This window comes from Dama dama, chromosome 32 (assembly GCF_033118175.1).
Source record: "Dama dama isolate Ldn47 chromosome 32, ASM3311817v1, whole genome shotgun sequence".
In the NCBI taxonomy this organism is placed as follows: domain Eukaryota; kingdom Metazoa; phylum Chordata; class Mammalia; order Artiodactyla; family Cervidae; genus Dama; species Dama dama.
The window spans coordinates 11,223,487-11,249,424 of NC_083712.1; the positions used below are offsets into that span (position 1 = coordinate 11,223,487).

The 25,938-nt window shown below is 39.6% G+C and overlaps 1 protein-coding gene across 1 annotated transcript in view; it reads right to left on the reverse strand.

The window, feature by feature from the left end:
* CSMD1 (CUB and Sushi multiple domains 1) overlaps positions 1-25,938 on the reverse strand; it is a 1,628,138-nt gene that overhangs the window by 1,356,263 nt on the left and 245,937 nt on the right. The window lies entirely within an intron of this gene.

The window sequence follows — 25,938 nt, forward strand, 5'->3', positions numbered from 1 at the left end:
TAAATACCAAAATTTGTTTATTTGCTATATTTTTTTCCCTCTTAATCTAAGATACAAATCAACCGCCATTAACTGTCCCATTATTTTTTGAAGGGAATGAACTATTTAAGTATCATTAATTTATGTTGTGCTAATTTCTGCTATATAGCAAACTCAGTTATACATATACATTATTTTTTAAAATTCTTCTCCATTATAGTTTGTCACATGACGTTGACTATAGCCCCCTGTGCTATACAACAGGACCTTGTTATTATCCATCCTATGCGTGATGTTTGCATCTGTGAACCTCAAACTCTCAATCCTCCCCCCTTCCCTGGCAACCACAAGTCTATAGAGTTAACTATTTCTATTGAACACATTCTGTACTTGAATCTGTACCGTCTATTGAGCATAAAGGGAGAACACAGAATGCCAGGAATTTAAAAAAAAAACAAAAAAACAAAAAAACATCATCTTATATTTTACATCCTATCATTCTCCATTGCTTAAATTTCCCATGCTCTTATCATGGAGAAGCATTTGACAATTGAGAGGGTAACAGGCAGGAAGGCCAGGGGTCTCCAAATGGAGGAAAGAGGCTGCAAGTGCCAGACGTTTTTATCTCTCTTAAGAGGCAGGAGGAAACAAACCAGCGATATTTTTCCTCCTCTATACAAATTTAAAAGGAGGTTTCTCTTAAAATGCTGTGTTGCCATGACACCTGGTTTCACCTGAAGCTAACTATTCTCAAACTTTGTGTTAACCGATACATTTCTTTTTCTTATGGAAATGTTGTCTTAAGCTATGACTCTATCTTCAAATGGCCCAACCTACTTACTCAGGTATTGTTCCCCTAATCTATGTAAATGAAACTATTTGTTGGTAATCTGCCCTTCTACAAGATTCAAGTCAATCTTTTATGGCCAGGGATGAATTATCAGGTGCCATTCTAAGTTTTATGACCTTCCTTTCTTTTTATTAACAGATTATGAGTGACTATATAACAATAATGTATCCTGCCTGAGGACAGTTTTTGGATTAAACCCTCTGGCTAATTCTGTTATCTTAAAACATAAATTATGGGAATAGGTCTGGTCTTTACAAGGATGTATCCTGCCTGAGGACAATCTTTGGATTAAACCTTCTGGCCAACTCTGTTATCTTAAAACATAAATTATGGGAGTAGGTCTGGTGAGGTCTTTACAACCTCCAGACATTCTTTGGATTCATTGGAGTGTATAACTTCATTGCTAATACTAGCAAAGGGGTACTCTTTTGCCCCCTTCTGATGCCTATGTCAGAAGCTTTCTCTATCTCCTTTATACTTTAATAAAACTTTATTACACAAAAGCTCTGAGTGATCCAGCCTCGTCTCTGGCCCCAGATTGAATTCGTCTCCTCCGGAGGCCAAGAATCCCGGCGTCTTATCGTTCAGCAACAACCTTTCACAATGACAATCAAAGAGGCTCCTGGTCTTACACTTAGATGTTTGATCCATTTTGAGTTTATTTTTGTGTTTGGTGTTAGGGATTGTTCAAATTTCATTCTTTTACATGTATGTGTTCAGTTTCCCCAGCATCACTAATTGAGGAGACTATATTTTCTCCATTGTGTTGATATATTTTTGCCTCCTTTGTCATAGATTAGGTGACCACAGGTGTGTGTGTTTATTTCTAGGCTGTAACTGTGCTGCATCCCTGAAAATAACACAATATTGTAAATCAACTATACTTCAATAAAAAATATATTGTTAAAATGTCCCAGAATTCAAATAGAGATAGTACAATGCTGTGAAGAAAATAAGGAAAACATCATTTGTACAGTATCCTTAAAAATTTAACAAAAAGATGCAAAGGATCTCACTCACATACCCAGTGGAATAAATTTATAATGTTAACATTCTACTAAAAGAGCACTCATTTTCTTGCTTTTTAAGAAACAATTCAAGTCAAGGTACTCCACATTCCCTATGCAAAACCTAGTTCCACCTTTCTTTCTCTAAAACAGGAAGGACTGAGTTTTCATCTCTACCATTAATTTGGGATAAAAACACCCCAAGTACTATAATTTTATTAAAAAAATTCATAATATATTTGCAAAAAATGGCCACAGATACATTATTCTGACACTGAACTTTTTTTTTGGATCTAGTCAAAATTGAAAGCTGCATAACTAACATCTCTGAAGTATAACACCTAAATGAATGTGATTATATGTATCTACAAACTTGACTGACACATGGGTTGCTTCCAGTTTTCCACTATGATAGACAGTTCAAGAATGAACAGTCTTGGGCATGTCTTGGGTTGTGAATGAATGAATAACTGGTTCATAATTTATGAACATTCTTAACTTTGATAGCACCAATTTGCTTTTCAGAATTACTATACTAATTTATACTTTTATCAGCAATTTGGGAGTTATCACTTCTACAGTCTCCTAAACATTTGGCATCTCATCTTTTTAGATATTCAGTGTTTGCCAATTTGATGTCAATTAAATGATATTTCATTGCTTTTTACTTTGCATTTCCTGAGTCTGGTGAAGTTAATCATAATTTTTACTAGTCAGGTTTCCTGATCCATGCCTTATTCTTTGGTGATACTTATATTGGATTTCTTCTCTTTAAACAACTGATTTGTAGCTCTTTATAAAGCTTTGTTTTTGTTTAGATAAATTCAGATTTACGAATGTTATATCATTTTGAGAGATTGACTTTTACCATTATGTGCAATCTATATAGCTCTGTTAATGCATTTTTTTCTTAAACTCAGTGTTGTATTATAACATTGCTAAACCAACTTACTTTTAGTTGGTGTGTTTATTTTATCTCATTGTCTTTCTGTTGTGTCTCTTATAAATGAAGTAGTTGATATTTTTCTTTTATCCAGTGAAGATAGGTTATTACCAGTTATTTCAATTAAAAAAAAAAGAATGTCTATGACTTTTTTCTGTTCATTTTCCTTTATCATTATAGCTTTTTTTAAAAAATTTTAACTTAAAAAAAAAAACCTTTCATATATAATGCTATAGGAAAAAAAAACTTTACCCTCCTCCCCTTTGATTCACATGAAGAATGCAATTACATTCTTAGACACAAAATGCTACTCATGTTCTTCATGTCCCTACTAGCAGTTAGAAAAATTTTTGTCCCATTCAGTCATTTATAAAGGTCTCTTTGTGCTCATTTGTTAGAAGAAATTTCCTCAGGTTATGTTATTTCTGAAGGAAGATCTGGGTACAGCTGACAGAGGGCTCAGTTCTCATTCAGCCTAAACTTCCAGCTTTGAGACCCATAGGTCTTGTCCGGTCAGTGTAACTGGGGACTCCAGAGTGTAGCTTCAGGAAGCCGTCTGTGTCCCTGTGGCTGGGAAACCCTGCGGCTGTGAGACACAATTCCTCCTCCCCTTCCTTATTCCTTCAGGCTCTTGGCTGGCACCCCTGATGTTATCTGCTTTGGGAAAGAGGCCAGACCCCAGTTCTCCTCTTTCTAGTCTTGGTTGCGATCCATGGGCATGCCATTGCTGACTCAGCATTACTCTGGCTTTGCAAGGACTTTGGAATTTTCTGAATCTCGTACACGTCCTCAAGGCCTCCACCAGCCAAAGAGCCCATCACCATCCTTTCCCAATTACATTGTTGCTGTGACAGGTCCACTCAATCTTAACTTGGAATGTAAGAGTTCAATCAGGGAAGGGCTTGGGAGAGTAAGCCAGACCTTCTCCTCTTTGGGGCAAGTTGCCCCACACTGTGCCAGACAGAATTTTCTGTTAAAATTATTTTGCTCACTCACTCTTCTCTCTGCCTTGGCTGAATATCTTCTCCAAGCCCTGTTATCTTTCTCTCCTCCCAAAACTACCCAACAGAAGAGCCTCTCTCTAATATCTTCCCCATTTCAGGCCTGCTGCTCTGTGCTTAGTCTCTCGGTCATGTCTGATTCTTTGCGATCTCACGAACTATAGCCCGTCAGGCTTCTCTGTCCATGGGATTCTCCAGGCAAGAAGACTGAGGTGGCTTGCCATTTCCTTCTCCAGGGGATCTTCCCAACCCAGGGATCGAACCCAGGTCTCCCACATTGTAGACAGATTCTTTAACGTCTGAGCCACTAGGGAAGCCCATTTCAGCTTTACAGCCCCTTAATGTCTGACAGGGTTATGTCATTAGATGTTATGAAAGTGCTGCACTTAATATGTCAGCAAATTTGGAAAACCCATCAGTGGCCACAGGACTGGAAAAGGTCAGTTTTCATTCCAATCCCAAAGAAAGGCAATGCCAAAGAATGATCAAACTACCACACGATTGCACTCATCTCACACTCTAGTAAAGTAATGCTCAAAATTCTCCAAGTCAGGCTTCAGCAATATGTGAACCATGTTCTTCCATATATTCAAGCTGGTTTTAGAAAAGGAAGAGGACCCAGAGTTCAAATTGCCAACATCTGCTGGATCATTGGAAAAGCAAAAGAGTTCCAGAAGAACATCTATTTCCGCTTTATTGACTATGCCAAAGCCTTTGACCGTGTAGATCACAATAAACTGTGGAAAATTCTGAAAGAGATGGGAATACCAGATCACCTGACCTTCCTCTTGAGAAACCTGTATGCAGGTCAGGAAGCAACAGTTAGAACTGGACATGGAACATCAGACTGGTTCCAAACAGGAAAAGAAGTACATCAAGGCTGTATATTGTCACCCTGCTTATTTAACTTACATGCAGAGTACATCATGCGAAATGCTGGGCTGGAGGAAGTACAAGCTGGAATCAAGATTGCTGGGAGAAATATCAATAACCTCAGATATGCAGATGATACTATCCTTATGACAAAAAGTGAAGAAGAATTAAAAAGCCTCTTGATGAAGGTGAAAGAGGAGAGTGACAAAGTTGGCTTAAAGCTCAACATTCAGAAAACGAAGATCATGGCATCTGGCCCCATCACTTCATGGCAGATAGATGGGGAAACAGTGGAAACAGTGGCTGACTTTATCTTTCTGGGCTCCAAAATCACTGCAGATGGTGACTGCAGCCATGAAATTAAAAGACGCTTGCTCCTTGGAAGGAAAGTTATGAGCAACCCAGACAGCATATTCAAGAGCAGAGACATTACTTTGCCAACAAAGGTCCATCTAGTCAAGGCTATGGTTTTTCCAGTAGTCATGTATGGATGTGAGAGTTGGACTATAAAGAAAGCTGAGCATTGAAAAATTGTTGCTTTTGAACTGTGGTGTTGGAGAAGACTCTTGAGAGTCCTTTGGACTGCAAGGAGACCCAACCAGTCCATCCTAAAGGAGATCAGTCCTGGGTGTTCATTGGAGGGACTAATGAACTGAAATTCCTTCCCTCAATTGAGGAAGCTGAAACTCCAATACTTTGGCTACTTGATGAGAAGAGCTGACTCATTTGAAAAGACCCTGATGCTGGGAAAGATTGAGGGCAGGAGGAGAAGGGGACGACAGAGGATGAGATGGTTGGATGGCATCACTGACACAATGGACATGGATTAGGGTGGACTCTGGGAGTTGATGATGGACACGGAGGCCTGGTGTGCTGTGGTTCATGGGGTAGCAAAGAGTTGGACACGACTGAGCGACTGAACTGAACTGAACTGAACTGAAGAGAGAGGTGCTGATGCTTCGCCCATCCAGCTAGACCGCCAATAAAGAATAAGAAAAGGATATAAACTGCCCCCTCCTCTAGTCCCAGAATGAGGCAAAGAAGTCTGCTGAAAAGGACACATAGCTCTCCTAACCCTGCCCATCTCTACACCTAGCCCCCAGGTCCATACTCATCCCCACTCTGGAGCTATAACTATCTGAAATGAGTTTCAAGGGGAGTTCAACTTTCAGGAGAAAGTTTAAAATATTACCCCCATTACACTCATACTATTTTCTGAAGATTTTGTGGAGCAGAAACTGTGCTAAGTGACAGGAAGACAAAAGCAACACTGACGTTTATGTCAATATAGTCATACTACAAAGAAAATTATTTGTGTAAATGCATGTGTTGTATAAGAATTGCTTTTAAAAAATCAAATAAATAAAACAAAACTGCTACATGGGAAAAATATCACAATTCAATTATGTGTGGGTATATGTATGTATGTAACTTCAAAGTAGGTGTGGTCTTAATAGTGAAAAAGTTAGTCTTTAATATAGCATATACCTAGAAAAGCATTTACAATAACTTTAAAATACTAGATTAAAAAAAAAAAAAGTGTAATTGGAAGAAATGTCTTGACAGTTTCTCTGTGCTTCCCACTTAGAAAATGTTGAAACATACTTCAGTTATGTCATTAATTTATAGACAAATACTTTGGGTTACCTTTTGAAAAGTCAAAACTAAGTCATGTTTAATCCTGAATTTTGCTGCTAATTGTATCAAGGCGTTACCTAGCTATTATGCTGTCATCCATCACCCATCTCTGTTTTAAACTATCTTCATCTATGTTAAATATTTGTAAGTGCTACTTCCACAATGGTGATATATACTGAATTTAAAAGCAGTGTAGAATAACATTTGGGTTATGTTAACTCAGCAATGAGAATTCAGATTGTTATTAAAACTGAGCAGGAATTACATAAGTGCTAAATTATTGCTTTCTTTTTTTTTAATTTTTTTTTAAATTATTGCTTTCTAATCATGAATATAGGATTCCCTGGTGGCTTAGATGGTGAAGAGTCTGTCTGCAATGTGGGAGACCTGAGTTCAATCCTTGGATCAGGAAGATCCCCTGGGGAAGAAAATGGCAACCCACTCCAGTTCTTGCCTGGAGAATCCCATTGACAGAGGAGCCTAGTAGGCTATAGTCCATGGGGTCACAAAGAGTCGGACATGATTTAGTGACTTCACTTTCAATCATGAATATAAGCATCTTCCACTGAAGATTATCTGTTCAAAAAACAGAAAGTCTAAAAATATATCTTAAAGGAAAAAATAAGTTATTTCATTAAGTACAATAAAACATTAAGAACACTGATTAAAGAAGATCCTGTCAAACTAATAATTAGGGTACATGAAACCTCTTGCAAGTTTTTCCACTGACCTTCTGTAGAACCTGAGTTAATCACAGCTTATTTATGCTCCTTTTTTTCTTTCCCCAAAAAAACAGAAACAACATGTATCACTTACCCTAAAGTTATGTTAGGAACTGTGTCAATATAAAATGAGAACACACATTTTAACATCTTCAAATTTATAGTTAGATTCAAATATAAGAATTCAAATGTCTTAAGAATATAGACAAATCATGTGTTAATAATACATGTAACCACAAAATAAAGCAATATCAATATGTTGTTTCTAATTAAAAAAATAATTCCAATATTATACCACCTTTCAGTGTTACACACTGCCTTTATCTTAAGTTTACTCTTCAAAACATCCTATAGTGGGAAGAAAGGGCACTTAAAAGTCGCTTGATAGTTTCTATACATTTCATAGCGTTTGGCTAGGTTACAGAGGGGCTGTCAGTAACTTCTTACTCAGCATTGCTCTAGAAATATCCAATGGTGTCAATCAACTAGGGATCTGCAATCTTTTCTGCTCTTTACACCACATCTGACCACGTGTCTACAGCGGGTAGTGTGACAATAACCAGTTTCTGGACCCTGCATCTGCCAGTAGGTCAGATGGAGGAGGCTCAAGTGCACTGCGTGGACCCCATCCCTGAGAGGCGTGACAAGACAGGGGGCTCCAGGTCCCCATGCTGCTCACAGACACGCAGTGTCTCTACCGCCCTCAGAAGCCTAAGCACTGGTTAGGCCTGGCAGCTTTAGAGACGCTACGCATCATGTTAATTTCTTTCTGCAATATTCCACCATCAGTTTCAAAACAAAGCCTGACAGATTGATTATCTGATTTCTCATTTATCAAATATGTTGGTTGGCACTGGTCGTTCCCCTCTGAATCTACCTTGCATAAGCTGTCCTTATATTTGAAAGTCTTTATACATGAAATGTGGAATCTTTAAACCATCCAAACTTGCATTCTTACTATAAAGAAGTCTCCTTATCATAAATTGATCTACAAAACTACAATCTATATATGAGTGAACTTTTTTTTTCCACTAGATTGTTTTAGAGATTAATCAAAATTATTTACTGAGTACCTACTACATACACAGTCTAAGAAGCTTTGATCCAAAAAGCTTATATCAACTACTCACTAGTAGTTTGTGACTTTTTATTAGCTGTATACACTCTTGGGCTTTAGAAGTTCTGTGTTTAAAATGAGAAGAGAGCCAAAAATCCATCAATAAAGGGTACAAATGATCATATAAATAGGGCAAAATGTTAACAGTCAGAACCAAATCTTAGTGAAGGATATATGAGTGTTCTACATTTCATTTTTATTCTTTTTTTTCCCATTTATTTTTATTAGTTGGAGGCTAATTACTTTACAATATTGTAGTGGTTTTTGCCATACATTGACATGAATCAGCCATGGATTTACATGTATTCCCCATCCCGATCCCCCCTCCCGCCTCCCTCCCCACCCCATCCCTCTGGGTCTTCCCAGTGCACTAGCCCCGAGCACTTGTCTCATGCATCCAACCTGGGCTGGTGATCTGTTTCACAATATACATGTTTCGATGCTGTTCTCTCAAAACATTCCACCCTCACCTTCTCCCATAGAGTCCAAAAGTCTGTTCTGTACAACTGTGTCTCTTTTTCTGTTTTACATACAGGGTTATCGTTACCATCTTTCTAAATTCCATATATATGTGTTAGTATGCTGTAATGTTCTTTATCTTTCTGGCTTACTTCACTCTGTATAATGGGCTCCAGCTTCATCCATCTCATTAGAACTGATTCAAATGATTTCTTTTTAATGGCTGAGTAATATTCCATGGTGTATATGTACCACAGCTTCCTTATCTGTTAGTCTGCTGATGGACATCTAGGTTGCTTCCATGTCCTGGCTATTATAAACAGTGCCGCGATGAACATTGGGGTGCACGTGTCTCTTTCAGATCTGGTTTCCTCAGTGTGTATGCCCAGAAGTGGGATTGCTGGGTCATATGGCAGTTCTATTTCCAGTTTTTTAAGAAATCTCCACATTGTTCTCCATAGCGGCTGTACTAGTTCGCATTCATGAAAAGATGCTCAACATCACTCATTATCAGAGAAATGCAAATCAAAAACACAATGAGGTACCATTACACGCCAGTCAGGATGGCTGCTATCATTTTTATTCTTGCAATGTTTCCATAGTTCAAAGTTGTTTTCAAATAGTTTAAAAACTGAGTAGAAAACCAAAACTTCATATCAGTGTTATCATGGAGATTAACAAACAACAACTATAAATGGCCCAGCCTGGGACATAGCATGGTGTTTAAAGCACATCACAAACCACTAATTCTTCCCATGTCAACCCCTCCCCACAGAAACAAGGAGCAGTGGACCACCACTGTTAATCAGAAAACTTCAGTTCTAGCTGAGAAGAAAAATACACCATCAGATTGTATAGAACTAACTGCTAAGTTATTGAAAAAAAAAAAAAAAAAAGATTGAAAGTACAGGAATTCCAAAGTAAACACTGTCTAAAGAGGTTAAGGTTATGATGTAAGAAATTATTTGAATTTTGAAGATAGGAAATACCATTATTGGTCATCTCTAGGCTTCATGCTTCAGCCCAGTTTCCTTAGCAAGACATGTATGATTCTTAGCTCTCTGCACCCTGCCAACTGGCCATCCGTGTCTTCATCCAAGCCTTAGATCTTATCACACACGCCCCTATGTCAGCTTCTTATGCCTTATCATTTTGAATATTAATCACAGGATAGTATCATCTGAAAAGCTGTGAGAAACTTAGACAACATATTAAAGAGCAGAGACATCACTTTGCCAACAAATTCATGTCTAGGTTAAACACAATTTCTCTCTTGTTTGGAATATCCTTGATAGAGTAATATAAACAATTCTCATATACTATGCAATCAATGAAGAGAATCACATATAACAGGCCAAAATTCTTGTGTTTCTAGTACCTGAACCAGTAACAGGACTACAAACAGTAGGTATAACAAGTGTGAAATAATGTAGCACACATACTTCAACGGCCAACAAAGGTCCATATAGTCAGTTATGGTCTTTCCAGTAGTCATGTAGGGATGTGAGAGTTGGACCATAAAAGAAGTTGAGCATCGAATAATTGATGCTTTTGGACTGTGGGGTTGGAGAAGACTCCTGAGAGTCCCTTGGACTGCAAGGAGATCAAACCAGTCAATCCTATAGGAAATCAGTCCTGAATATTCATTAGAAGGACTGGTGCTGAAGCTGAAACTCCAATACTTAGGCCACCAGATGCTGACTCATTGGAAAAGACCCTGATGCTGGGAAAGATTGAAAGCAGGAGGAGATGTGGGAAGCAAAGGATGAGATGGATGGATCGCATCACCAACTCAATGGACATGAGTTTGAGCAAACTCCATGAGACAGCAAAGGACAGGGAAGCCTGGCATGCTGCAGTCCATGGGGTTGCAAAGAGTCAGACACAACTGAGCGACTGAGCAACATATTATCATCTGAGGCCAAACGTATCATCCGGAGAAGGCAATGGCACCCCACTCCAGTACTCTTGCCTGGAAAATCCCATGGACGGAGGAGCCTGGTAGGCTGCAATCCACGGGGTCGCGAAGAGTCCAACATGACTGAGTGACTTCACTTTCACTTTTCACTTTCATGCACTGGAGAAGGAAATAGCAACCCACTCCAGTGTTCTTGCCTGGAGAATCCCAGGGACGGGGGAGCCTGGTGGGCTGCTGTCTATGGGGTCACACAGAGTCAGACACGACTGAAGCGACTTAGCAGCAGCAAACTTATCATCACAGAAATTCATGTGGAAGAAGCTCATGGAGCTTAAGGACAGGATCTATCTTGCACAGACCTCCCCAAGGTCCCGGGAGGAACCCAGCAATGGAAGACCTTGCCATTTTCTCTTTTCACCTCAGAAGTTTTTCCACCATGCCTCTTCTCATGTCAGCAGTATTGACATGACCCTGGAGACTGGGGACGAGGTCAGGGAGAGCTGGGTGTACGCCGAGTCTAGCTCTGGAGGGAGATGTTATGTGGCTCGCAGCAATGTCTTGCCAGTGTCGCTTCATTTCTAACCATCCAGGGCTAGGGAAGCCTTTCAAGATGATGCCCCCAACACACCGGATCTGACCCCTTGACTTTTTATTAGAAAGTTTCAAAGTTTGGGGTTGTACCATCACACGCATGGCAAGACTGCCACCATAACACACAGGAGGCAGAGGAGAAATACTTTTGTAACAGATAATGAAAGAAGCTAAGTCTGTGGATGTTCTCCAGTCATCAAATGTGCAAAATTTAAGCTAAGGATTGTAATTTTCATTGATGTCTAGGTTAAGCACAATTTCTCTCCTGTCTGGAATATCCTTGATAGAGTAATATAAACAGTTCTCATATACTACAGAATCAATGATGAGAATCACATATAACAGGTCAAAGTTCTTGTGTTTCTAGTATCTGAACCAGTAACAGGACTACAAACAGTGGGTATAACAAGTGTGAAATAATATAACACATGTACTCCAACTGTCAATAATAATTATGTTTTTTCAAACTTCCTGAGGGGGTGCTGAATTATCTTTCAATCTCCAAAGAAACTATTGGTGTACCATTATATATAAAGGTGGTCAGAGAGTAATGCAGCCAAAAGTTGAAGGAAAGAGCAGTATAACTCTGGGCCAAATGGTTAGTTTCTCACTGTATGTGCTTCTTCTTTGCAACATCTGTGCTATTAGCTCTTCTGAATTTATATTCTGTTGTAGCGTTCTTCATTCAAAGTGAATACTCAGTTTTATAATCATGACTTCACATTATTTTTCCTTAAAAGAGCCCAACCCTCACAATTTTCTACCTGCCAGGCCCCAAGTCTAGCTTTCTGTCTATGTCTCCTTACATGTCTGAATTTAGGGGTGCAAGTTTTGGAACCTGAACCCAGCTCTGTCATTTCTCAGTCCTGCAGCAGTGGGCTCATCATTTCATCAGCACAGGTTTCAGTTTGCCTGTGTTTCCCTGTAGACACTGGATAATAATACCCCTCAGGTAAGTGTGAGGATCACATTAGACTTATGCTTAATTTGCTTAGTAAACAGAGTCACAATAAGTGTTTAGTATGTAGAAATCATTAGAGTAACAAGACAGACATACTGAAAGGGCAAGAGAAACACTCAGCTGTATCTTCACTTTAGGAACTGGTCATCCACAAGGAATGAGGCATCCCCCAGCTGCTGGGAACATCCCTTCCTGCAGTGGCTGGGCATGTGAGGACAGCTACTATCTTCCCCTGTGAGGAACTGCTTTTGGTACCTCTTTGTCTGATACCCAATTTCCTTTCCACTGGAGGTTCTAATTTAGAAGTGAATCCATTCAATCAGGCACTCCTCACTCTCAGACTATCTTATATTCTGCTGCCAAAATGTGGTTCACCTTACACCTGTTGTTTTTTCTTTAGTATTTACTAATGAAAGGACCGCCCCCTTCCCTAGCCATCTCATAAGCATGACATCTCTTCGCCCAGAGAATTGTCCCTTGGTAATGTAGGAGAAATAAGCATCTGAGGTCCTGTGATAACTACATGTTTCCTTATAAACTGCAGGTGGACATTCTTGTCTTGGGCAATGGGCTCTGATCTTTACTCAGGTGAATCTGTCTCCAAAACACTCATCTGCTTTCAGTAGGTTGTTAAAATTCATCTTCTACATCATCAAGGTGATGGCAAGACCATGAATTAAAAATTCACTGAGACAATGACTATGACCTTGTTAACGTCTCATGGGGAGGCAAGGTGGCCCTGTTCTCCACAACTCCCCAGGCGCTTATGTACCGAGCCCAGGGTGGGAAGCCTGTCTTTCCAAGCTGAATCTCCACACCATCTAGTGGAGGTAGACAGATAAGCACATCAACAGTCTTGGTGTAAGACCTCCCATGCCAAAATACAGACTCAAATAGAAGGAAATTAAAGGAGAACAAGGTCTCTGCTCTATAATAACTTATGTTTGAGAAAAATACAACCACGGATAGGAAAGCAACTACTGACTGACTACAAGACATAGGCAAACCTGATTGGAAAAGGAGAGAAGGTGCAAAGGAGTGCACTTGGAAGAAGTTACTGCTGCTGCTGCTAACTTGCTTCAGTCTTGTCTGACTCTGTGAGACCCCAGAGATAGCAGCCCACCAGGCTCCCCCATCCCTGGGATTCTCCAGGCAAGAACACTGGAGTGGGTTGCCATTTCCTTCTCCAATGCATGGAAGTGAAAAGTGAAAGTGAAGTCGTTTAGTCGTGTTTGACACTTAGCTATCCCATAGACTGCAGCCCACCAGGCTCCTCCATCCATGGGATTTTGCAGGCAAGAAGACTGGAGTGGGCTGCCATTGCCTTCTCAGGAAGAAGTTACAAGTGCCAGCAATTAGAAGAAGCAGGATACAGTCAGATCAGTTACAGTCAAACTCCCTGAAAACTGTTCTGCACATGCTCTAAATGAGGCAAAGCCTCCTCATGTTTCATGTTTATATTCTCCTGCCATGCCAATGATGTCAAGAGCATGTGTGCGTGTGTACATGTGTGTAATTGGAGATCCAGATTCACCCATCTGTTTCAGTAAGTTCCCGTGTTCAGCAACATCACAGCCTGAATGAGGCAATAAAAACTGCCCTCCTTGTGACTTTCATGCGAGGCTCAGAGCCAGCCACATCAGCAATCACTTTCACCAGGGCTGGTGGAGCTGAACATGATGGCTGCAATCCAGACTGACCTGAAGTCTTTATATTTAATATAACCAATATTTTAGACTGGTTCAGACTAATTTGCCTTTTATTTCAGAGTTTTTAATGGGTACTTTAAGAGTGCCCCATAAAGAGCATATATGCAGATTTTTTTAATGTCTTGATGAGCAAATGCTTTTAAAAGATGATTAGGTCATATGAGGCACAATTTTTATTTAATAGCAGACACAGTATGGATTTGCCGGGTGTAACACTTTTGTGCAGTATAACACTGGGTGTGGAAGACCAACTTCACGGCCTTATTTTCTGTAATATGTTAAGGTAAAGTATTTTAACAAGAGATGGTGCTTAAAATGGGCTTCCCTGGTGGCTCAGATGGTAAAAAAAATCTGCCTGCAATGTGCGAGACCCTGATTGTATGCCTGCGTCAGGGAGATCTCCTGGAAAGGGAATAACTACTCACTTCAGTATTCTTTCCTGGAAAATGCTTAAAATGCAATTGATTTATTATATGCAAATATGAAAGTTAATACATCACTGAGGTTGCAATAAGACAAACACAATGTTAGAGAATTGGCTTTTTATAAAATAAGGAAGACCTTTATTGGCTTCATATAAATTGTTTGCTTGAAACTGTATGCTCATTTAAAATATTGTAGCTACACACAGTTTTGAAATCTAAAATCAAACAAAATATTTGAATATATTTATGTAAGAATAAAGCTAAGTGTGCTTCAAATGAGCCTACAAATATCAGTACTGTTTTTCCCCAACATAAAGATTTAAATGTTAGTGTAGGAAACTCTAAGGACTCCATATAAAAACTACTAGAACTGATAAACCAATTCATCAAGGCACCAGGATACAAGTTTAACATACAGAATTCCATTGCATTTACTTACACTAACAATAAAATAGCAGAAGGGAAAAGCAAAAAATAATCCCTTTTAAAATAGCATAAAAAAAGCAAAATACTTAGGAATAAACCTAACCAAGAAGGTGAAAGGAGTATATGATGAGAATTATGAAATGCTGATAAAGGATATTAAAGATGATTTAAGGAAATGGAAAGATATTTCATAGTCTTGGATTGGAGGAATTATTAAAATGGCCATACTACTCAAAGCAATGTACAGAGTTAATGTGATTCCTATCAAGTGTCAAATGACCATTGATAGACGAATGGATAGAGAAGATGTGGTGTATACACACACACACACACACACACAATGGAATAATACTCAGCCATAAAAGATAGTAAGATAATGCCATTTGCAGCAACATGCATGGACCTAGATGTTATCATACAAAGACCAGTCAAATGATACTGCTTATCTGTGGAATCTAAAAAAATGATACAAATGAACTTATCTACAAAACAGAAACAGACTCACAGACATAGAAATCAAATTTGTGGCTACCAAAGGGGAAATTGGCGGGAGGGATAAATTAAGAATTTTGGATTAATAGATACAGATAACCAAAAGGACAAGGAACTATACTGGAAAGCTAATAATAACCTGTAAGATAAGAGAATATGAAAAAAAATGTATATATCAGAATCACTTTGAAGTACACCTGAAATTAACACAATACTGTAAATCAATGAAACTTCAATTAAAAAAACAAAAAACACTGTTCTTTCTTCCACTGTGCCTTAGGCCATTATTCCATGTTTCCATTTTGAATGTACAGTAAAATGTCTGTTCTTGTTGTCTCCAATTTGCCTCCCCTAACTGTCCTTTGAACCATTCCAGTAAGATCTGCACACCCACTGCAGCACCAAGATGGCCCCCGTGAAGACCAACGGTAACGTCCTATGGTGAGATCCGATGGGAGGAGCCTCTCCTCACTGGTCAGGACACACGAAGCCACTGAGATAGTCGAGCATGAATTCCTACCTGAAAGCCTTGCTTGAGCTGGATTCCAGGAAGAAAAAAAAAAAAAAAAAACTCCTCGGTTTCCTCCTCCTTCACCCACTTCTCCTCTATGACCTGCATTTAATAGTGCTTCTCATCTCCCTCTCGTCTAAACCCCAGAGTAAACAGTTAGAACTGGACATGGAACAACAGACTGGTTCCAAATAGGAAAAGGAGTACATCAAGCCTGTATATCATCACCCTGCTTATTTAACTTATATGCAGAGTACATCATGAGAAACACTGGGCTGGATGAAGCACAAGCTGGAATCAAGATTGCCGGGAGAAATATCAGTAACCTCAGATATGCAGATGACACCACCCTTACAGCAGAAAGTGAAGAAGAACTAAAGAGACTCTTGATGAAAGTGAAAGAGGAGAGTGAAAAAGTTGGCTTAAAGCTCAACATTCAGAAAACGAAGATCGTGGCATCTGGTCCCATCACTTCATGGCAAATAGATGGGGAAACAATGGCTGACTTTATCTTTCTGGGCTCCAAAAGCACTGCAGATGGTGACTACAGCCATGAAACTAAAAGATGTTTGCTCCTTGGAAGGAAAGTTATGACCAACCTAGACAGCATATTAAAAAGCAGAGACATTACTTTGCCAACAAAGGTTTGTCTAGTCAAGGCTATGGTTTTTCCAGTGGTCATGTATGAATGTGAGAGTTGGTCTATAAAGAAAGCTGAGCGCTGAAGAATTGATGCTTTTGAACTGTGGTGTTGGAGAAGACTCGTGAGAGTCCCTTGGACTGCAAGGAGACCCAACCAGTCCATCCTAAAGGAAATCAGTCCTGGGTATTCACTGGAAGGACTGATGCTGAAGCTGAAACTCCAATACTTTGGCCACCTGATGCGAAGAACTGACTCACTTTTCCAGACCCTAATGCTGGGAAAGATTGAGGGCAGGAGGAGAAGGGGATGGCAGAGGTTGAGATGGTTGGATGGCATCACTGACTCAATGGACATGGGTTTGGCTGGACTCCAGGAGTTGGTGATGGACAGGGACGCCTGGAGTGCTGCGATTCATGGGGTTTCAAAGAGTCGGACACGACTGAGCAACTAAACTGAACTGAAAACAAGGATTAAGTCTCTTGACCATGTTACGGTCTTCTTAGCTCTCCCATGACCCCATGTCATGTCCAGGAACCCCACCTTGTCCACCCCCATCTGAGTCCTCCCTCCTGCAGTTTGAACTGGAGATCCAGCCACTGTGTGACAGTGGTCTTTGTGAGTCTGATGGACACTGACATTTAAACAGTCTACAAATAACTCCCTGATACCACTCTGCTCTGTTCATCATCCTTTGGGCATGTTCTCCACCTCCAAAAACCTTGTAGTCATCGCTGAGGTCTTCCTTGTTTCTCACACCTTAGATTCATTCAATGAGTATATTGTACTGACTCCAATGTTAAATCCAGAGTTCGCGATAAAAACCTTGCTCTATGACTTCTTAATTGTTCTCACTGCTTCCTGGAATGATGTTTCTCAGAATACCTTACAGTTGTATCTACCTTTTCTCAATGAACAGCTTCCCTCAATATCCTACTTAACTTGCAACTCAGTCTTTAGTCTGGCAACCCCTTCCCTGACCTGCATGTGTCCGCATCACTGGTCACTGTGTGATGTACTATGTATTTCTGTTCTGTATTCATTGATTAATTCTCAACTAGAATTAAAAGGCAACCTGGAGATTCTGCTGTTTAGTCTAATATTGTATATCTACTCATTGGAAAAAACCTTGATGCTGGGAGGGATTGGGGGCAGGAGGAGAAGGGGACGACAGAGGATGAGATGGCTGGATGGCATCACTGACTCAATGGGCATGTGTTTGAGTAAACTCCGGGAGTTGGTGATGGACAGGGAGGCCTGGCGTGCTGCGATTCATGGGGTCACAAAGAGTCGGACACAACTGAGTGACTGAACTGAACTGAAACTCTAGGAAATTTCTAACATAGAATAAATGGCCAATGAGTGTTAACAGAACAAAATATTAATTTTATAAACAAACACAAAAAATAAATGTTTCTATTCTATCATATTTAATATTGGCAATCTTGATTGTGTAGAAGTAACCTAATTTAAATTTAATATAATTTTCTCCATAAGGTGTTGTAAACATGTTGTAGACAACTTAATATTATAAATTCTATATTTAACAAAATCATCCCCAGTTATAGCTTTTCATATTTTCCTAAAATGGATTAATAAACATAGCATAGGTGGAAATCGTTCAAGTTATGTGGAAATCATTGCAATTTAAATATCATTAGTATAAAGGAAATCAAATTCACTTTTCAAGATGATGATATAGAAAGGGATGCTTAGTTTTTTTTAACTCATTAACATCTATCACTTAATATATAAAAATGAACTCTTTCACACTGAGTCTAATTGCTGTAACAAAATCTATTTGTGTTGTTATTTATATTATGAGTGCTATTTATACTATATTTATACCATATCTTGCCTAAAATGATAATTTCATAAATGCATATGACAAACCCAATTCACATCTCACTGCTGATATCCCCCATCAGTTAGCCCATCTAGGGAAGATGCTCTGCACCCTAATTACCCAGGGAGGGTCTGCCTCACTGAAGGTCAGTATGTGAGTGAGTGAAAGTTGCTCAGTCGTCTCCGACTCTTTGCGACCCATGAACTACACAGTCCATGGAATTCTCCAGGCCAGAATACTGGAGTGGGTAGTCGTTCCCTTCTCCAGAGGATCTTCCCAACCCAGGGACTGAACCCAGGTCTCCCACATTGCAGGCAGCTTCTTTACCAGCTGAGCCACAAGGGAAACCCAAGAACACTGGAGTGGGTAGCCTATCCCTTCTCCAGCGGATCTTCCTGACCCAGGAATCAAACCAGGACCTCCTGCATTGCAGGCAGATTCTTTACCAACTGAGCTATCAGGGAAGCTAAAGGTCAGTATGTGGTAACACCCAAAGGTTATACTTCATAACCACTTATTCTAACCCCTAAAATAACCATCCAGTAAATGCAGTGATGAAGCTACTCTTTTATTTTTATTTATTTATTTTTTAAGCTACTCTTTTAAAAAGGTCTTTTGTAGGTGGAAACATCTCCATTTCTTTTGTCTTCCTATGCAGATGGGAGGCATTTTCTCCAGTAATGGCCTCAGTGTGTAGACCAGTGGGACCAGGTGGACCAGCCCCAAGATGGTCCGTCTTCTGGACCAAGGCCATTGTGACCTTGACTACCTTTATCAGAACAAGCCCGGACAAGACACGTGTGTCCCTGAAGAACGGGGCATGCGTCTTGCTGTGAACAGACACAGGAAGCTGGGGAAGAGGACAGGGGAATAGAGCTTTTTTTTTTTTTAAAAAAAAAAAAAACTGGTATCCCAGGGACCCTAACCTAATGAGACCCTCCATGAAAATTAATTTCTGCAGTTCCATCAAGCTTGGCAAACACAGCTCACAAAACCCTCTTGTGAAACTCATGTGATCTTGGGGATATTAAAGGTGCTGCTGAAGAAGCAGCTTTCACTCTGGTTTTACCATCTTCTCAAGAAACTTATTTATCTTCATTTAATCTTGCATTTTCCAATCATTTCATTTTTCATGTAACATGTATCAAAATCCCACATGCAAGTTTTGCATGGAAAGGATTTATGTAAAAATTGCTCTGGCTTATAGACATGTATTTAATGATAAATATTAATACAAAGGTGGGGTAAGTGGAAGCAGGATAAGTACATTTCTAAAGATAATATTTACTATTATTAAATATAAAAATTGAAAAACCCAATTGAGTTGCGGCTAGTAGTAAGTTATGAACTTACATTAAATACATAACTAATATTTATATTATACTATTTACATGTGTTTACATTGTCTCTGTAGTACTAATATATATTTATATGATAATATTCATGTTTAAATTTTATTTGGATATGTTTAATATTATTTTGGTTAATGCTATTAAAAAGAAATTAAACTTAAAGAGCCCTAAGCAGGAGAATCCCATGGACAGAGGCGCTCAACAGGCTACAGTCCATGGAATTGCAAAGAGCTGGACACAACTCGGTGACTAGCTAACTAACTAAAAGCAGGACTTAAACTAAGGAACCTTCTGTGACTAGACAAGAATCTAGTAACAGAAACAGCGGCACTGACTGTTTATGAGACACGCCTCTAAGCAGTGTACACTAAACTCACTATTTAATTCTTCTAAGTAGCCTATGATGGCATTCATTCTGTTGTTGTCATTCTGGCTTTAAAACATGGAAGCTCAGGCAACAAGGGGTCAAATAACTTATGCAAGGCAAGAGAGAGTAATAAAATTGGAGTCTGAACAGTGATAAAAAGTATTAAGACTGGAGGTGATCTATTGCAGAGCCCACACGATGTAAGCACAGACCACACCATCTCTCTCATCAGTGCTGCCCTGGGAGAAAGATGTTCCTCAGAAAAAGCACCTCAGATCTCTGTACTCCCCAGCCTACAGCTGAAATCTAGAAGGCACCCCCACTTCAGATAAGGCAATGAAACATGAGGGGCCTTACTCAAAGGATGGTTTTGGTCTTTTAGTCCCTCAAACTGATGGCTTTGCATGGACTGGGAATGCTTAGCTTGGAAAAGACGAGTGAAAAGGAAAATGATAAGATCTTAATAGACTGAAGGAACTCCCACCTAGTTCCACACAATAGTTTCTTACTTCTCCATATTCTAAGAGTAGAAATTGTGTCAATTCTGGCCCCAGCCACTCACTAGTTGTATGAGCATGACTACTGCAATGCTCAGCTTCAGTTTCTCATGAGGATCTCATGAGGTTAGGGTCCTTGGGATACCAGTTTTTCAACGCTCTATCGTATCGGGATGGTTTAAAAAAGTTGAGATCATGTAAAACAGCTAGCAGCTAAGTGAGTAAACATAATATAAACAGCATGAACTCATTCCCCTGAATGCATAAAAACATGACAGCAAACATCAGGGTTTTGTTGTCATTGTCATTGTTGATGATGATGATCCAAAGGAAGCACACAGACATGGCTCTGCAGGGCATCGCATCATTTCCGTGCAAGACACACAAGCCTTCTCGTTGGGAAGCTCCATATGGCAGGATGCATCTCTCTTGTTTCTCACAAAATCATGCTTAGAGTTTGCACAAGGCCAGACACATCAAAAATGCTTTAGATGTGTCTGAGTTCAGTTTGGTGCATGATCACACATGAATGCTCCAGGCCGGAGGGGTGGATGTCCAGAGACTCACCTGAAAAGGCAGATACCCTAGAGTTCAGAAATGTCTGGAGTTATTTTCAGGTCCCCCTAGGCAGCGCTCTTGGAGAAGCATTCTGCTGTCCTCCATTAGCATTCTGAATCATGCCTCATATTCTGCTGGCCTGTTCCATAACAGGCATGGCTGTGACCAGGCAGAGGGCAATTCATCTCGACCGGCTTCTGTAAGAACTGGCGGCTGGAAACAATGCCAGCGATTTTATTTTTGGTCTATTAGTAAAATGACAGCACTAATTCACTTCACAGAGGAACCAAACAGCTGTCAGATGGCAGTAAGCAGAGCGGTGCCCGTATTACAATTTAGCTGTGCTGAGTCGGATGTTCTCACTGGCACCGATTCGCACCGTAAAGTGTCCCCACCTTCCCAGGGTACCAGGACATACATCACATGCTTTTCCTCGGAGGGTACAATGAGAGATGATACAGACTATATACCATCAGGCCCCCACTGGTTAACCTGCCACATTAAAAACACCAAAGTTTAAGGAAATATATGTGTCAATGCATGTTCTAGGAAAATTATCTCTGAAACTAAAAAGAAAACAATTTTCCCAGCAACATAAAAATTGTGTATCAGCAGCCATCTCTAATAAATTTTCTATTAATTTCTCTGGGCATGGATAAGATGGAAGTAGGGACTTGAAATGGTTGATGATATTACATTTCACACTAAGATGTTTAAGGAAGACCTTTGGGATTGAAACCAAAGCATGAAGTCTGTCAACACAGGCGCTTCTGAGTACAAAATACGTGCAAAAAGGAATCTAGGAAAGCTGGGACTTCACACTGCAGGACCTGCAGACGCTATTACTGCTGCGTCTTACACACACAGACACAAAGGTAAACCTTGTAAACAAGCTCTGTGTGCAAACAACGGACAATGCAGTGACTGCCACCTTAACAATGACCGGATTCACTGACACTCCTGAGTCACCCGGTATTGGACTCAGGTAACTAACAGAGTTGTCTCATTAGTTTGATCCATCGATTGTCAGCCTTTTGCAGAGTCCACTTACATTTTTGACTAGGCATTGAGAAAATGGGTTACATAAGACACAAAACTGGCACAGGAAAAGAACAGCTGACTTCCCAAGGAGAGGAAAGAACTCTGACTGTAGGGTCAGGGTCCTACACAGTGGCCGCCTATCTTGGTAATAAAGTTTTATTTATTAACTTTATCAAGCCGTGTAGGGTGACAATCACCCTCACATTGTATCAGGAGAACTGAATAGTTGGGCAAAGATCCAACTGTGAAGCCACAAATATCTACTATCTGGCCTTTGACAGAAAAAGTTGGCCAGTTCTCTTTAGAGGGACCACACCTAATCCCAGCTCTCCTCTGCCTCTAGAGGTCAAAACTTGGAAAATTGCTGTATCTCTATAGGAATACAGGACTTACTCATAAAGTGTTAAGGATTAAATGAAAATTAAGTACAATAAAGTTTTTTTTTTATTATAAACCATTGATATGACTCTGAGGTTTGATAGGCTACATGGCACCTTATATGGAGTTTGTTGAAAGAACTTTTAAAAATATTAAATGTGTCTAATGTACCACCAAGAAAAGTTATGACCAACCTAGATAGCATATTAAAAAGCAGAGACATTACTTTGCCAACAAAGGTCTGTCTAGTCAAGGCTATAGTTTTTCTAATGGTCATGTATGGATGTGAGAGTTAGACTGTGAAGAAAGCTGAGCGCCAAAAAATTGGTGCTTTTGAACTGTGGTGTCGGAGAAGACTCTTGAGAGTCCCTTGGACTGCGAGGAGATCCAACCAGTCCATCCTAAAGGAGACCAGTCCTGGGGGTTCATTGGAAGGACTGATGCTAAAGCTGAAGCTCCAATACTTTGACCACCTCATGCGAAGAGCTGACTAATTGGAAAAGACCCTGATGCTGGGAGGGACTGGGGGCAGGAGGAGAAGGGGATGACAGAGGATGAGATGGTTGGATGGCATCACTAACTTGATGGACATGAGTTTGAGTAAACTCCGGGAGTTGGTGATGGACAGGGAGGCCTGGAGTGCTGCGATTCATGGGGTCACAAAGAGTTGGACACTACTGAGTGACTGAACTGAACTGAATGTACCATCTGAAGAATATTATGAATGTTGTAATGTATTTCATTGTAATGTTGTATCTCATTATTGTTTAAATAGAGAGTGAAAATTGTTTCTATTTCATTGTTGTTGTTGTTGAATCACTAAGCCATGTCTGACTATTTGCGACCTCACCGTCTACAGCACACCAGACTTCCCTGTCTTCCACTATCTCCTGGAGCTGTCTCAAATTCATGTCCACTGAATCAGTGATGCTACCTAGCCATCTCATCCTCTGATACTCCCTTCTCCTTTTGCCTTCAAGCTTTCCTGGCATCAGGAAATCTTCCAGTATTTTTTTTTCATACAGTAGTTTATAAGTGAAATGATATCTCAATTTTTTAAGACCTCAGTCTAAATGTATGAGCATTAATTATAACCACACGCCAACTAGTTCCTTTGACTTAATGAACTTAAATATAAAAATAATTTGCTATCACTACACTAAGATAAAAACCCATAGTTACTCTTGTGATTCATGCATCTGAGTCTTCCTTCCAAAAAAACAAGTAAATATGTAAATTTTGATACACATGTCAGAACTGTGGCATATGGGGAGATTTTGAGCAAGTGTGAAAGTCTTAAAAAAAAAAAAGATGCAGAAAGCTGAAACCCCAATTTTATTTGTTGAGATGGATAACACATCCAGATCTAAAATGTGTTCCATCGTACTACTGCACAAAATCTCCCATTTGCTACCCTCCCACACCCAGGCGGAACTGCAGGAGAAAACTCAGATGTCCCCCACACACCAGATGTCCACTCACCCACCCTCCTCTCCTTCCCAAATGTGGCTTTCCATTCCATTATCCTAATATTTAAAAGCATATTTTAAGAAAAGTGGATGTACGGTTAGAAAAACAAAATTAACACTTAGACGATATATGATTAACATGACTACTGCATCTTAATAGGAGCTATACAAATAAACTCATGTTGCAAATCGACATGCCCCAGGCTAGTCTGCTTTTGTTAAATAGTGTTTTTTCGTTTGTTATATTTTTTAACTCCCGAGGATAAGAAAGAAATATAAGGTCATATTTTGAAAGAACCAATGTCAAGGATGTCTGCAAGGAAGCAAGTAGAATATACCAGGCAGCGACTAGAAAGGGCATTTCACCCTCTGCTGTCACAAGGGGAAGTGTTTGCAGCCCACAGTCTCCACTAAGAGGTTTTAGAAAAAAATATTTAAATACAAATAAATGAAAATACAATGGAGAATACAAATAAATGAAAAAATATTGCTTTTCATTACTTGAATGTTCACTTTCATTTCTGTATCTTATTCTTTTGGTTAATACTTGGGTATAATTTTAGGTTTACATTACTCTGTAGAGAAAGGAAAGGCTACCCATTCCAGTATTCTGGCCTGGAGAAATCCATGGCCTATATAGTCCATGGGGTTGCAAAGAGTTGGACACGACCGAGCGACTTTCACTTCACCTTATTTCTTATATTACTCTGAGTAGCACAGTCAGTTGTGTCTGACTTTTTGCGACCTCATGGACTGCAGCATGCCAGGCTTCCATGTCCATCACCAACTCCAAGAGCTTGTTCAAACTCATCTCCATTGAGTCGGTGATGCCATCTAACCATCTCATCCTCTGTTGGCCTGTTCTCCTCCTACTTTCAATCTTTTCCAGCATCAGGGTCTGGAAAAGTGAGTCAGTTCTTCGCATCAGGTGGCCAAAGGATTGGAGTTTCAGCTTCAGCATCAGTCCTTCCAATGAACACCCAGGACTGATCTCCTTTAGGATGGACTGGTTGGATCTCCTTGCAGTCCAAGGGACTCTCAAGAGTCTTCTCCAACACCACAGTTCAAAAGCATCAATTCTTCAGTGCTCAGCTTTCTTTATAGACCAACTCTCACATCCAAACATGACTACTGGAAAAACCATAGCCTTGACTAGACAGACCTTTGTTGGCAAAGTAATGTCTTTGCTTTTTAATATGCTGTCCAAGTTGGTTACAACTTTCCTTGCAAGGAGTAAGCGTCTTTTAATTTCATGGCTGCAATCACCATCTGCAGTGATTTTTCAGTCCAAAAAAATAAAGTCCATCACTGTTTCCATTGTTTCCTCATCTATTTGCCATGAAGTGATGGGACCAGATGCCATGATCTTAGTTTTCTGAATGCTGAGTTTTAGTCAATTTTTTTTTTTTCAGTTTCCTCTTTCACTTTCATCAAGAAGCATTTTAGTTCCTCTTCACTATCTGCCATAAGGGTGGTGTTATCTGCATATCTGAGGTTATTGATATTTCTCCTGGCAAGCTTGATTTCAGCTTGTGCTTCATCCAGCCTGGCATTTCGCATGATGTACCCTGCATACCAGTTAAATAATCAGGGTGACAATATACAGCCTTGACGTACACCTTTTCCTATTTGGAACCAGTCTGTTGTTCCATGTTCAGTTGCACAAAGGAGTGAAATAAACAATTAAAATAGTAAGAAATGACTGATTATAGAACATGCACAAACACATAGTACAATTTTATATGATGCTCTTTCAAGTTGTTCAATAAAATCTATTGCTTAATTTGTTGAAACTAACAATAAATCCATGATTGATTTGTCTTCACGATGATAATTCAAGTTTTACCCTTAGTACTCACTCATCTCCCAAGACTTTTCTCTTTTCTGTTGATATTTTGCAATAATATGTTGGGTCACAGACAAGTTGCACCTCAGAATATGAATTCTATACAGGTCAGTATCATACATGTAATTCAGAAGAGATTATATTCAGTTGGCCAAACGTTAGCCAACTGGACTTTTTGGCCACACAGAAAATTACAGTTTCTCCCTACACTTAAAGAAAACAACTTTAAAAAGAGGAAGAAGTTGCCAATAAGGTTGGAGATTTTTAAAACTAACACATTTTTGAAAAATGTGCTTAGACTTTGCACTACAGATGTTTGATA